Here is a 13,537-nt window from a genome sequence, read left to right as displayed (position 1 = left end):
GTGCACATGCAACTTGTCATCACCTCACTACCCCCCTCCCTCACTTCACTGAATAAGGATCCGTCCAAGATTCCCTGCTTTCCTCCAATACCTCCGATGCTGTTCAGATGCAGATCCCCATTTTTAATAGTTCTTATGTTAGGGATATTCAGAGGCCGTGTGCCGCCTCCACAATGCCCCTTAATGGGCTTTGAGAAAAGCCAGGTCTGATAGTGGAATATGGGGTTCTGTGTGCGATGTTAAACACTTTCAAATATTTCTGACATCTAAAGAGATTTTAGTTGGCCACACAACAGAAGGGGCATGGATGCACTGGAGAGGACGTAGAAGAGATTTATCAAGATGTTGCCTTGAATGGAACATTCCAGTTTTGAGGGGAGATTAGATAGGCTGTTTTTTCCTATAGAGCGGGGAAGGCAGAGAGAGAAGCTGACAGAGCTAAACAAAATTATGACAGGCATAAGTAGGGTGGATATTGAGATACTTTGCTCTATATGCTATAGAGCATAGAAGATAGAACAGTACAGTACAGCACAGTACAGGCACAATGTTGTGCTGACCTTTTAATCTACTCCAAGATTTATCTAACAATTCCCTCCCACATAGCCCTCCATTTTGTTTCATCCATATTCCTGCCCAAGAATCTCTTAAAAGTCCCCAATGAATCTGCCTCTACCACCACCCCATGCATTCCATGCACTCACCACCCTCTGAGTATAAAACCTAACTGGGACTTCCATTCACCTTAAAAGTATGTTCTCACATATTAGTCATTGCTACCCGGGGAAAAGGCACTGGCTATTCACTCTATCTATGTCTCTCATTATCTTATACACATAACCTTATACTTATAATTTTATCCAAAAGGAAAACCCAAGCTTGCCAACCTATCCTCATAAGACATGCTCTCCAATCCTGGCAGCATCCTGGTAAATCTACTCCACAGCCTCTCTAAAGCTTCTACATCCTTCTTCAAATAAGTTTACCAGAACTGAACACAATACTCCAAGAGTGGTCAGATCAGAGGTTTATAGAGCTACAAAATTAACTTGAGGTTCTTTAAGAGGAGGGAGGAGAAGATGGCGGGGCAATGCAGCGCGCGCGGCCATCCGAATGATATCGTATGTGTTAACTAGGGGCCGTGCACAATCCTGATTTGATGGAGACAGCTGTGAGAAGCACAGAGGAACACCTGGAGAAACTTCAGAAATGCCTACTTCGCTGCCGCTGCTACCCTGCGATCGAGAATCTCCAAATCCTCGGCTTTGCCTATTGCCTATTGCCAGGGCAGGGGTCAAAGCAGTCAGCAGAGATGGTGCTTGGTGCTCGGTATCGGAGAGCTCGTCGGAGGCTTGGAATTTTCAGACAGACTCGGAGTCGGACCGTGATCAGATGCTTCCAGGATGCTGCATCGGCACGTTTGCGGCGCTGGAGGTTCACCGTCTGCGTGAGATGATGGGACTTTTGAGAGACTTTGAGACTTTTTACCACGCTTATGGTCTGTTCTTTATCAAATTACGGTATTGCTTTGCACTGTTGTAACTATATGTTATAATTATGTGGTTTTTGTCAGTTTTTCAGTCGGTTTGTCATGTGTTTCTGCGATATAAGTCTGGAGAAACATTGTATCATTTCTTAATGCATGCACTACTAAATGACAATAAAAGAGGACTGCGTGTCCTCATAATCTAATCTAATCTAACTCAATCTCCCCGACTAATGAAGGCCAACACACCATCCATCTTCTTAAGGGCCTCATCAACTTGCACAGCACCATTGAGAGATGTATGGTCTTGCTTCCCAAGATCCCCCTATTCCTTTACACTGCTAGGAGTTCTACCTTTAACCCTGTACTCTTCCATCAAGTTTGACCTTCACACTTGATGGAACAGTACAAGGTATATCGCTTCACACTTTTCTGGATTGAGCTCCATCTGCCACTTCTCAGTCCAGCTCTGCATCCTATTAATGTCCCATTGTAACCTACAACAACCTTCTACACTATCCACAACACCATGAACTTTCATATCATCTGCAAACTTACAAACGCTTCCTCATCTAAGTCATTTATACAAATCACAAAGAGCAGCGGTCCTGGAACAGAACCCTATTAGTCCTGGATGTCCAGACAGAATATAGTCCATTACTACCACCCTCTGCCCTCTATGAGCAAACCAATTCCAAGTCTGTGCAACCAAGTTTCCCTGGATCACGTCTCCTGACTTGCTGAATGAGCCCACCATGGGGGGACTTGTGGAACGCCCACTAAAATCCATATATGCCACATTAACTGCTCTAGCTTCCTCAGTTTGTTTTGTCACTTCTTCAAAAAAGTCAATCACACTCGTGAGGTATGACCTGCCCCGCACAAATAGCACTTTCTTGTCTCACTTCCCATAATTAGCTGGCGAATATCCCATCTGGACCCAGGGATTTATCTATTCTACTGTTCTACAAAGGTCCCAACAGGGTCTCTTTCTTAACCTCGACATGTTCCAGTACAGTGGACTCTTCTATGCTGAATTCACATTCGTTATGGTCCCTCTCCCTGGGGAAAACTGAAGCAAAGCATTCATTGAGGACCTCTCTTACCTCCTGCAACTCCAGATCCATGTTTCCTCTTTTATCCCTGATCAGACCTACCCTTACTCGTCATCTCTCTGTTCTTCACATATGTGTAGAATGCCCTAATGTTTAAAATTTTCCCTAATTCTACTTACCAAGCCTTCTTGTGTCCCTTTCTAACTCACTTAAATCCCTTCTTAAGTTCTTTTCTGGCTATCTTATAAACCTCAAGAGTCCTGACCGATCCTTGTTTCCTAAAACTTAAGTAAGCTTCCTTCTTTCTCTTGACTAAATGCTCCACTTATCTTGTCAATCCTAGTTCCTTCTCCTACCATCACCTGCTCTTCAGAACCTCATTCCTTTTCCTAGCTACCAATACGTGCCATGGCCTCTGACTGCTTTCCCTGCACCTTAAGAATGCTGTTGTCTCGATCTCGGACATCCCTGATCCTGGCACCTAGGGAGGTGACATACCATTGGGGGTCTCTTGCATGTCCACTGAATCAGCATAATTTTAAGGTGAGGAGCGAGACGTTTATTTTCTCCTGGAGGGTGATTACAATATGGAAGCACTGCCAGACTGTGGTGAAGGCAAGCAGACTAACAACGTTCAAAGACATCTTGAATGAGCACTTGAATCATTAAACCATAGAGGCCATGAGCCAAGTGCTGGTTACTGTCCTGCTCTCCCTGTGCAGGCAATTCCATGGGAATACATAAGGGCCAGCCATTGCAAATGGAAGAGGCAGCTACAACCAAAAATCAATACAGTCAATATCTCCTCTGTGGCTCGATGTCAAATTTTGTTTGATAACACCTTTGTTAAACCACGTTGACATGTTTTATTATGCTAAACATATTTATGTAATGCAAGAAAGGGAAACGTTGGGGAAAGGAGATGGTAGCATCTGTCAACACTGTATATAGTGTTGAGTATGGGAATTACTGGTTTGTACTGGTTATTTATAATACTGTACATAAACACTACAAATACATTTGGTTTAATGGACAGTGGACCATATGCCGTTGCTACTTGTAAATCAGCTGATTAGAGAACTGATGAGATAGTTAGCTCCTTTTTTCAAATTAGAAATAGCAGTAATCTCCTGTGTCATTTTTTCTAAGAGACTAATTAAGGATAGCCTTTTAACCATATCTGAACACACACTTCACAAATAGTGCTGAAGGTATCATTTTCTCAGGGAGCAACCTTACTTTTTCTTTCACTAGACTTTCAAAATCAGCCTTTGCATGAACATGTACTCCAAATGAACTGTCTGAAAATTGCAACCTGGCAGAAAATGTATAGAAAATTATGTATTTTACCATACTTTGGTCCCACGTGGTTAAAAAAAAACTCAAGAGTGAGTTTACAAAGTTTTGAGCCATCGGGAAATAAGTGGTCGCTTCTTAAATATGAAGCAGTCCTTAGTTAGCCATTCATCTGCAAAGCTGGCCACTGGCAGGAAGTTGAAATAAATCTAAAGAAAAAAATCTGTGAAGGATGGGGATCTGAAATGAAATCAGAAAATGGTGAAAATATTCAGCATGTCAGGCAGCAGCTGTGGAGGGGTGAGAAGAGAATACTTCAGACTGATGATTTTTCTGCAGAACTCAGCTGAAATGTTAAGTTTCCTCCCCCGTTGCTGCTGCTTCATTTGCAGATTATGAACTTCATTGCAGGTTTAACTCAGGAAGGCATCTTATTGTCTTTCACTCAATGTAACAGGCAATCTCTCATCTGAACTCTTTGCGCTTAAAGCCTACTCAACAAGGTTTTGGTTCACGCAGGAACCCAGTTATATAAATAACATGCAATATGTATAAATATAAACCTCTGGGCATGACACATTGGTGCAGTGTAAACTAATGGCGCAACAGCTGAGTAGCACAGCTGGGACCAGAATGGGAAAATGCTGTTATGTTTCACTCCAGAAGGAGACCCTGTGATGTGCATTGCAAATGGCAGTTCCTGATCTCACAAGATGTTCTTGCCAGATGACGGATCTCTACACAAAACACAATGTCTGCTTTCATGCTGAAGCAACAGTTAAAAAGGAGTGTAGTAAGAGTTAATGATAATGAGGATTCATTCCTCCCTCTAAGTTTTTCACTTAATAGCAAAGCATTTTAACCAGTTCACTCATCTACCGAAGTTGGCGTAATAACATAGCTAGTCGAACTGCTGTGCTACAGTGGTGACCAGGGTCGCATCCTTGCCTTGTATGCAGTCAGTGAGGAGACAGTGTGTTCTCCGTGCAAATGTATGAACTTTCTCTAGGTACTTTGGTTTCCTTTCCTATCCTAAAGGTGCATGGGTTGGTAGGTTAATTGGCAACTGTAAGTTGCCCGTGGAGTGGAAGTGAGGGGTAGAACCTGAGGGGAATCTGGGGAGAATAAGTTGCAGGAGAGTTAGTGGGGGAATGGTCTTGCTCTAAGAATGGCCTTGTCCTTGATGGAAAGATTAAGGGGTGAATAAGCCAATAAGAATGAAATTTAATTCACAAGCATCATACTGATTCAGCCATTCTTACAAAGGTGCCTTTTACAGGACTTGACTATTTCTCATATCCGTGAGGTTTTCTGACCCAGTCAGTTGTTCACTTGCCTGAACTCTGCCTCTTGCTCCCAGGAATGCAACCCATCTCTGGCCTATCCTCTGAATGACCTGAAATGCCCACACAATGTGATGCAGTTTTGACCCTTGTGTGGTACTGCTCTCCTCTTCCTCTGTACAGATCTTCAAGGATGTGAAGAAGGTCATCAGTTAGCGACACGTTACACAAAGGCAGACGAGTGCCCTCTGAATTTGTAGCATCTTTTGTATCTGGAATATAAAAAGAAGGGCAAAGTGAGCAATCAATTGAAGACATATCCAAGGTACCAAGCTCCCTGTGCAGAGTGTTCATTACTTATCCTAACAAGGACCACCACATGCAGAAGTAGTGTCTGCTTTCTTGCTTTCTACTATTATGTGTGAGCTGATCTGCCAATAAGTAAGATCTATTGTCTGTGATAATGGGCTGTTTTGAAGATAAATATTTCAGTCTCTGCCTAATGAAAGACTTTAGAGACTTAAAGTGGTGAGAATATTTTGAGTTATAGTTCTCAATGGCAGCAAGAGGAGGCAAGACATGGGGTATGCTGTAATTTGGCTAAGGAAAGAAATGTATTGGGGAAATGAATATTGTGGGGCTATGCAAAAAAATATTCAGTATGCAATGAATGCTTAGGCACTTCCTCCACTATTCTCAAGTAGTCTGGCTGATAGATGGAAATTTCCTTTCATCAGTTAATTGTGAAAAACAACATGTTGAACGCAACATCAACAAACAGCAATCATTCAGATTCTCACGCACTGCAATCCTCAATTTCAATTCCCTGCAACCACCTTCTCTAAGAAGTGCAAGCTGAATAAAATGCAAATTACTGGTCAAGGAGCCCATTTTGAGCTGTTTCTTGCATCCTGGTGAATGGGAGTAATTACACCTTGTGTCTGATGGCCAGTCTGTGAGTAGCTAATTTGTCAAGTCAATCTGCTATGTATTACAAACATAGCACACAGTCTCATAACTTATTATTTATTACCTATGTATGTACAAGACTTGGGGGAGGGCTCCATTGGGATATTCTGGTGCCTACATGATCTTTGCAAGGTTTCCCCTCTGTGCTTTCTCCAAGGAAATCGGATAAATCCATCTGCGATGAAGTCCAGAAACTCTATGGGGGAACCAGTCATGCAGCTGGGTCAGTAAATAATTGTTTGAGGGGTGGGATGAGTGTGAGAGGTAGGTAAAGGGAAATCTGGGCTACAGTCCGTGGAGACGAACCCAGGCACCCGAATGATGATTAGTGGCATTCAAGCACAGTTTGCAATCTTGGTGCAAGGAAGGACTGCAAATATGAGTTTCAGCTAATGTTACAGTGGTAGCTAATCCACTGAGCTTGACCCACCTTTTTGTCTACATCAGTATGTCAGATGTACAGAGAACTTGGAAAGTGAGTCATAGTCTTCACGACCCATGCAGTAAGTTGTCAATATTCCATTGCATCTTACGTATTTGAAACCGAAATAGATAGTGCAAAGAAACATGACAGTACACAATCCAATATTTAGGCACAAGACTGAGTGGAGGACATCTTCAGTTGCACACTTTTTCAGTCACACTGTTTACCACAGACTGCACAGAAATATCAGATTGAAACAAAAAAAAACAATTGCTGCCATTACTTCCTGTCTCCAAATTCACCACAGGTGGATAAATGAAATAAAGTTAAGGGGAACAAAAAGTACTTTGTGGATAGTTGCAACAGGATTCAAGCAAAGTTTTACAAAGAGAACTGCGATTAATGGCCAAATGTGCTATGCCAGAAAATATTTCTGTGAAAGGGTATTGTTTGAAAGTTTAATTATTGCATCCAGTTTTTAAACCTCTGGCTTTCTTGAGGAACAAGTTAGGCAAACTTGGCAAATGCCCATTAAAAAAAGACAAATTATACCAAGCAACTCTCTCTCTAATTTTTTATATAGCTGTGCGGGCCAACCATTGCTCTGACCAGGAAAACTTTACATGGCCTGAAAACTGTGCAGCACTTTAGTAAAACATTATATAAAAGAAAATACCAGCTGCGCGGCAATAAGGGTCTATGTGAGTGGGAGCATTTCAGCTACTGTGTGGTCACGCACCCGAGGGAACGGTGGTATCAATTGATGTGTCTATATAATCTTCTGACACTTCTGCAGTTGTAACATTTATTCATCCATCATCATGCATGTACAGCAATTGTTTATTTTCTAGGAAGGAAACAGTTCTTGAAAACTGTAAACATTTGTGCATGTTTTACAGGTGTGTGTGTGTGTGTGTGTGTGTGTGTGTGTATGTGTGTGTATGCATACAAATAGGCCATGAATTTGAGAATTAAAACTAAATGAAAATATTCTGGAATAAATTGTACTAGCCACAGTGATAACCATGAACCCATCTGGATTATTAATGTAGCCCAGGGAGGCAACTCTGCTACCTGTGTTTGAACTTTTAAATGTCCCATGAAGTGAATTGGCAGGACTTTGTTCAAGGCTAGAGTTAGGCAGAAAGTGCAGGCCTAGCCAATGCTGTGATGTCAGTCTGAGAGGATGGCCGTGAGCACAATGGTGGAATAAGCTTTGGAAAGATACGAGATAATTTATTTGGTTTACGAAATGGAAAACCATTGTATTTTTTTAATAGTGAGAGATTGACCATTGTTAGTGTTCAAGTGGATCTAAATATGCTTTACAAAAGTAATTAAAAATCAATATGTAGGTGGAACAAGCAATTATTATGTTAGCTTTAGCAGGAGTATTCAAATATAGAGTAATGAAGTCTTTCTGTAGTAATATGTGGCTTTGGTGAGACAGTATCTGGAGTACTGTGTAGTGTTGATCCTACCAAAGGAAGAATATTCTTGGCATAGAGTTCATGGAATGAAGATTTGCTAGACAGTGTTGAAACATGACAGGTTTAACATCCAAGAACCCATTGAACAGATTGTACCTGTATTAGATAATGGGAAGAGACCTCGCTGACTCTTCAGCAGTTTTACAATCTCATAGAACCTGGCAACCTGATTTCCACCCAATTTCCCCCACCCCACCCCACCCCACACCAGAATCAGAGATATCCATCTCAGATTAAGATTAGGCAGTCTATGATTACAACAAGGAAAATGTTCTTAATTTTTATCCCAGAAGCCAGTGGAAGCTTGATCGTTGAGTTAACTGAAAGCAATGATTGATAGATTTCTAGAAATTAAGGAATTTGAGGGATGTGGAGATGGTGCCGTTTTCCAACACTGAGGTAAATGATCTTAATGGATGACAGTGCACTTGTGAAGGAGTGGATTGCTCATTCCTGCTCCTGTTGCTTATGTCTATAGCCTGCGAAAAGACAGAATAATTTCCATTTTCTACTGACACAATGGAATTAGGCCAAATTTCTGCAGACAAAAAGGAAGTAACTGACTCACTCAAAAAATTCTGCAGTTCATGACAGGAACTTTAATAATTTGATTTAAGTAGTCTTTTTTCCCAGTCCTGATGAGGGGTCCTGGCCCAAAATGTCAACTGTTTAAGCCTGATTTATACTTCTGCGTTAACTTGACGCCGTAACCTATGCAAGTGACTTACGCGTGTTGCGAGCATTTATACTTGTGTGTTGGTGTGTCTGTGCTGCTCTGCAATTCGCGTACGTCATGCATGTGCACTCACCTGCCCGCGCAAGGCTTCATGGTCAAGGTTGTCTTTCTTGGGGTAAATAAGACGCAAGCGTCTTTTTTCGTAAAAGTGAAATGTGTCCTCCATAATTTCGGAGGTCTGTAGAGCTGTATGGAAAGCATTGCAGCCACAGTTTCTCTCCTGCCCTTCAGTCGCCCAATGGGAAGCTATTGCTGCGTAGGATGAAATGCGATGCTACCAAGTGGACCAATCACAGCTGTTACGTTCTACTTTGCCACAACACGCGGTTACATTTTGGGCGAGGTGCACATCGCAGCAACGCAGGTTCTCACATAGGGTTCCGCATCGGCTTTGCGTAGGGTTTGCGGCGACACAGTACTTATGGCAACACGTTGATGCAGAAGTATAAATCAGGTTTTACTCCTTTTCATAAATGCTGCTTGCTCTGCTGAGTTCCTCCTGCATGTTGTGTGTGTTCATTTCAGTGTTCCTCTAGTTCCTTCAGTTTTTACACTGAATCTGAAGACCTCTGGCGTTCCTTAGCATGGCTGTACCATCTTTTATTCAAAAGACCAGAAAACACATTTCCACACATTTTATCATTTTGAGTGGACTGTAAATTTAAAACCTTTTCTGTAGATACACCTTGTTGCAAAATGTTTCTTTTTGTGTCGACAGTTATTTTTAATGTAAAATGCATATACTTTTGTGCAAATAGATTAGAATCAGGGCATTTTACAGAAAGCTGGCTGTTCATATCCAACTCGAGAGCACAAATGGGGAGGTGGCTGAACTTTAGTCAGGAAGTCGAACAGATTTCTTTCCTGTTCGCTGTCAACTACTGCATGTATTTTAAGTTCGTGGATGCTAAAATAGTCTCTGACAAGAGTAAAGCTTGGGGAGAGAGTCAGGCAAAACAATTTTTTAAAAAATCTAACGGCCCTTCTATCCACTCGAAAGAGATGAAAGAAATTGCAATTAGTGCCAGTGAGGGATCCATACCCATCAAAATGTTAGCCAGTTACATGTTGACAGATGTGCCCATGAGTATTACACCTTCTACAGCTTCTGACGCCCAGATATCTGACAGCTGGCATCTCCGGGGATTACGAAAACATATCCACTACTGCCTCCACAAAGTCCTCAATTCATTTGCAGAAAAGCAAATAAGTAGCAGTATTTTCCATCAGGTAAGCATCCCTGTATTGAAGCCCTAATCATAATAAGCCGGCAGCAATGGGCAGTCCACAACATTTACATGCCTAAAATCAATTCCCAAAAGGGATGCCCTGTTCTTAACTCTGGGACAGGTGGACAAAGGAAAAAAATAAATCAAGAATGATCTAACAGCTTCCTTAAAGGAATGCAATGTCCTCTCCCCTCTGAGCCCTGTTTCTGATTATTCAGGTTGAGGAAGGAACATCTAGGAAGTTCTTGAGAACTTCAAGGCCCTGCATTGGGAGCACTATGAGGCCATGGTTAAGCAGAGATAACCAGACCGCCGGATTACTTCAGAAACTTACTATGAACCAACCCTGTCTTCCACTAGCTGCTCCATCTATGGAAGAGTTTGTTTTCCACATATTTGCCATTTCAGAATCTATAAAAATAGTAGAACTACGTCATCCTCGATTCACAAGGGATGGCATGAGAAAAAGATATATCTTAGTGTTATATAGTGACGGACCTACGTCCACCAGTGATGTATCTTATTGTTATACTGTGACAGACCATTTCCCCCAGTACAATATCACAGTGTGAAACTGTCATAGAGTTGTACCCAACAGATTGGTATCTGGGTCATCCAGTGACGGACTCTTATGTCCACGAGTATTGTATCCTGGGGTGTATAATGACTTAACTCTGCCTCTAGTACTCAGATTCAAATCAGAATCAGGTTTAATATCACTGGCATATGTTGTGAAATATGTTGTTACCAGGTGCAGTAAATCGTAAAACATCATTTTAAAAAACTATAATTACAATTTTAAAAAATATATATAACATTAAATTTAAAAAGTAGAGCAAAAAGAGAGCAAATAAAAAAGAAAGAAAAGTGATATTGTGTGCATGGGTTCACTTTCCATTCAGAAATCTGCTGGCGGTGAGATACGGAGGGCAGTGTTTAGGATGATGGTGCCGAACGGCAACTCCTCTGCTTGCATCTTCGGAAGCAGCTCTATTTCTATCTTTAATATCTTATTTTTCTCTTTTCAAGGTTCTTTGGAAGTCCCTGACCAGGAGTTACATGCTGACTTCGGTTCTTTGCAGAAATGGGACCCGCTCTCAGGGCCTCATGACCAGCCACTTTTCGATATGCCACGGATGCGGCCTGGAAGACTAGGGTGCCTTCAGGGTGCCGGATCTTCGTGTCTCTGGAGGCGGGTGGATTCAAGACCTATGCCACCGCCTGATGTGTCATGGGAGTACACGGACGATCGAAAGCAGCGAGCTGGCTGCTGGCTGTGTGCCCTGGGACCCGAGTTCTTTGGGCACAGAGCTCGGAAAAAGCAACACAACAGAGTATTAACACCATAAATCGGCAAGATTTTTTGTTATGTCTCCCCTCTCGCTGTGAAACAGGGACACCTCTTTTTCCCTTTATTAGGGAGAGAGAGAGCCTGTAGTATGTCAGATTACCGGGTGAATGAGTAGTCTTTGGGATACTGCAAGTCTGTGTCTTTAATGATGCTTTGCTCCACGCTTGACTGCTCAGTGGTGGGCGCCGATGATTTTTGCTGGTGGGGGGGTCATTGCTTTACTGTTGCTTATGCGTGGGTGGGGGGTTGGGGGGGCTTTGGGGTTCGAACTGTCATTCATTCTTTGGGGCACTCCTCTGTTTTCATGGAGGTTTGCGAAAAAAAAGAATTTCAGGATGTATGTCATATACATTTCTCTGGTGTTAAATATACCTATTAAACACATTGAAACCTATTGAAACCCAGTACCATAATGGAGCTAGCTGAGTTTGCAAATTTCTGATCCTGCGCAGTGACCTCTCTATACCAGACCGTGATGCAGCCAGTAGAATGCTCTCCACGGGATATCTGCAGAAGTTTGCAGGAATCTTCAGTGACATACCAAGTCTCCTCAAAATCCTAATCGCTGTCATGCCTTCTTTGTAATTGCATCAATATGTTGGGCCCAGAAAAGATCTCCAAAGATGTTGACACCCAGGAACTTGAAACTCCTCACCCTTTCACTGCTGATCCCTCGATAATGATTGGTGTACGTTCCCTCAGCTTCACCTTCCTGAAGTCCACAATCTATTCCCTGGTCTTACTGACGTTGAGTGTAAGGTTATTGTTTCGATACCCCTCAACCAGCTGATCACTCCTGTATACCCTCTCATCACCATTTGAAATTCTGCTAACAACAGTTGTCTCATCAGCAAATTTATAGATGGTACTTGAGCTGTGCCTAGCCACACCATTGCAGGTGTAGAGAGGGTAGAGCAGTGAGCAAAGCACACAATCATAAGGTGGCTGGTGCTGATTGTCAGTGAGGTGGAGATGTTATTTCTGATCTGCTCTGACTGTGGTCTCCCAATGATGAAGTCACGAATCCGGTTGTAGAGGGAGATACAGAGGTCGAGGCTTTGGAACTTGTTGATTAGTATTGAGGGCATGATGGTACTAAACATTGAGCTTTAATCAATAACCGGCAGCTTGAGTAAGTATTGCTATTGTCTAGATGACCCAAGGCTGAGTGGAGAGCCAGTGAGATTACATCCACTCTAGATCTATTGTGGCGATAGGCAAGTTGCAATAGTCCAGGTCCTTGCTAAGGCAGGAGTTGATTCTGGCCATGACCAACTTCACAAAGCACTTCATTACAGTAGATGTGAGTGTAGATGACAGTTGTTGAGGAAGCTCATCCAGACCTTCTTGGGCACTGTCCCTTGTTTCACCCTTCTGAAGCAGGTGCGAATCTCCAACTGCAGCAGTGAGAGACTGAAATTGTCCTTGAACACTCCTGCTATTTGCTTGGCACAGGTTTTCAGTGCCCTACCAAGTACACCAGCAGGGCCTGACACCCTGTGAGGGTACACCCTCGTGAAAGGTGTTTTGACGTGGGCTTCCAAGACAGAAATTACAGGGTCACCAGATGCTGCAGGGGTTCACACAGGTGTAGTATTATTCTCTCTTTCAAAGTCGCATAAAAGGCATTGAGCTCAGCTGGAAGTGAAGCATCACAGCCATTCATGATGTCAGGTTTTGCTTTGTAGGGCGCAATGGCCTGCAAACCCTGCCAGGGTTGAAGTGCATCCAATTCCATCTCTAATTTCAATCAGAATTGGGAGTTTTTTGCTCTTAAAATAGCCTTCTGTGGGTCATATCTGGACTTCTTGTATTGTTCTGGATCAACTGCTTTGAATGTCATAGATTGAGCCCTCAGCAGTCTACGAACCTTCTGTTTCATCCATAGCTTTTGATTTGGCTATGTTCTCGAAGGCACACACTCAACCACACAGGTCTTGATGAAGTTGGTGACAACTGAGTCGTATTCATTCAGGCCAAAGAACGAAACCCTTAGTACCATCCAATCCACCAAACCAAAGCAGTCCCATAAGTAAGGGAAGCAGTCTCCTTTGACCCTACCTTCCTGATCCTCACCAGTGGTGCTGCAGTCTTTAGTCTCTGCCTAAATGCCAGGAGTAGAAGTACAGCCAGGTGGTCAGACTTTCCAAAATGTGGGTGTGCGATGGCACATAAGCATTCTGACAGTGGTATGACAGTGGTCAAGTGTGTTGGCTCC

The 13,537-nt window shown here is 42.6% G+C and overlaps 1 long non-coding RNA gene across 1 annotated transcript in view; it reads left to right on the top strand.

The window, feature by feature from the left end:
- LOC140203336 (uncharacterized) overlaps nt 1-11,465 on the top strand; it is a 53,140-nt gene extending 41,675 nt beyond the window's left edge. Inside the window, exon 3 of the long non-coding RNA XR_011887343.1 lies at nt 10,998-11,465. This is a non-coding gene — a long non-coding RNA (uncharacterized lncRNA). The remainder of the gene's footprint in view (nt 1-10,997) is intronic.
- Nucleotides 11,466-13,537: the final 2,072 nt, after the last annotated feature.

Source organism: Mobula birostris, chromosome 9 (genome assembly GCF_030028105.1).
Source record: "Mobula birostris isolate sMobBir1 chromosome 9, sMobBir1.hap1, whole genome shotgun sequence".
NCBI classification, from domain to species: domain Eukaryota; kingdom Metazoa; phylum Chordata; class Chondrichthyes; order Myliobatiformes; family Myliobatidae; genus Mobula; species Mobula birostris.
Note: the sequence above shows the minus strand (reverse complement) of the source record. Positions and strands in the feature narration are given on the sequence as shown.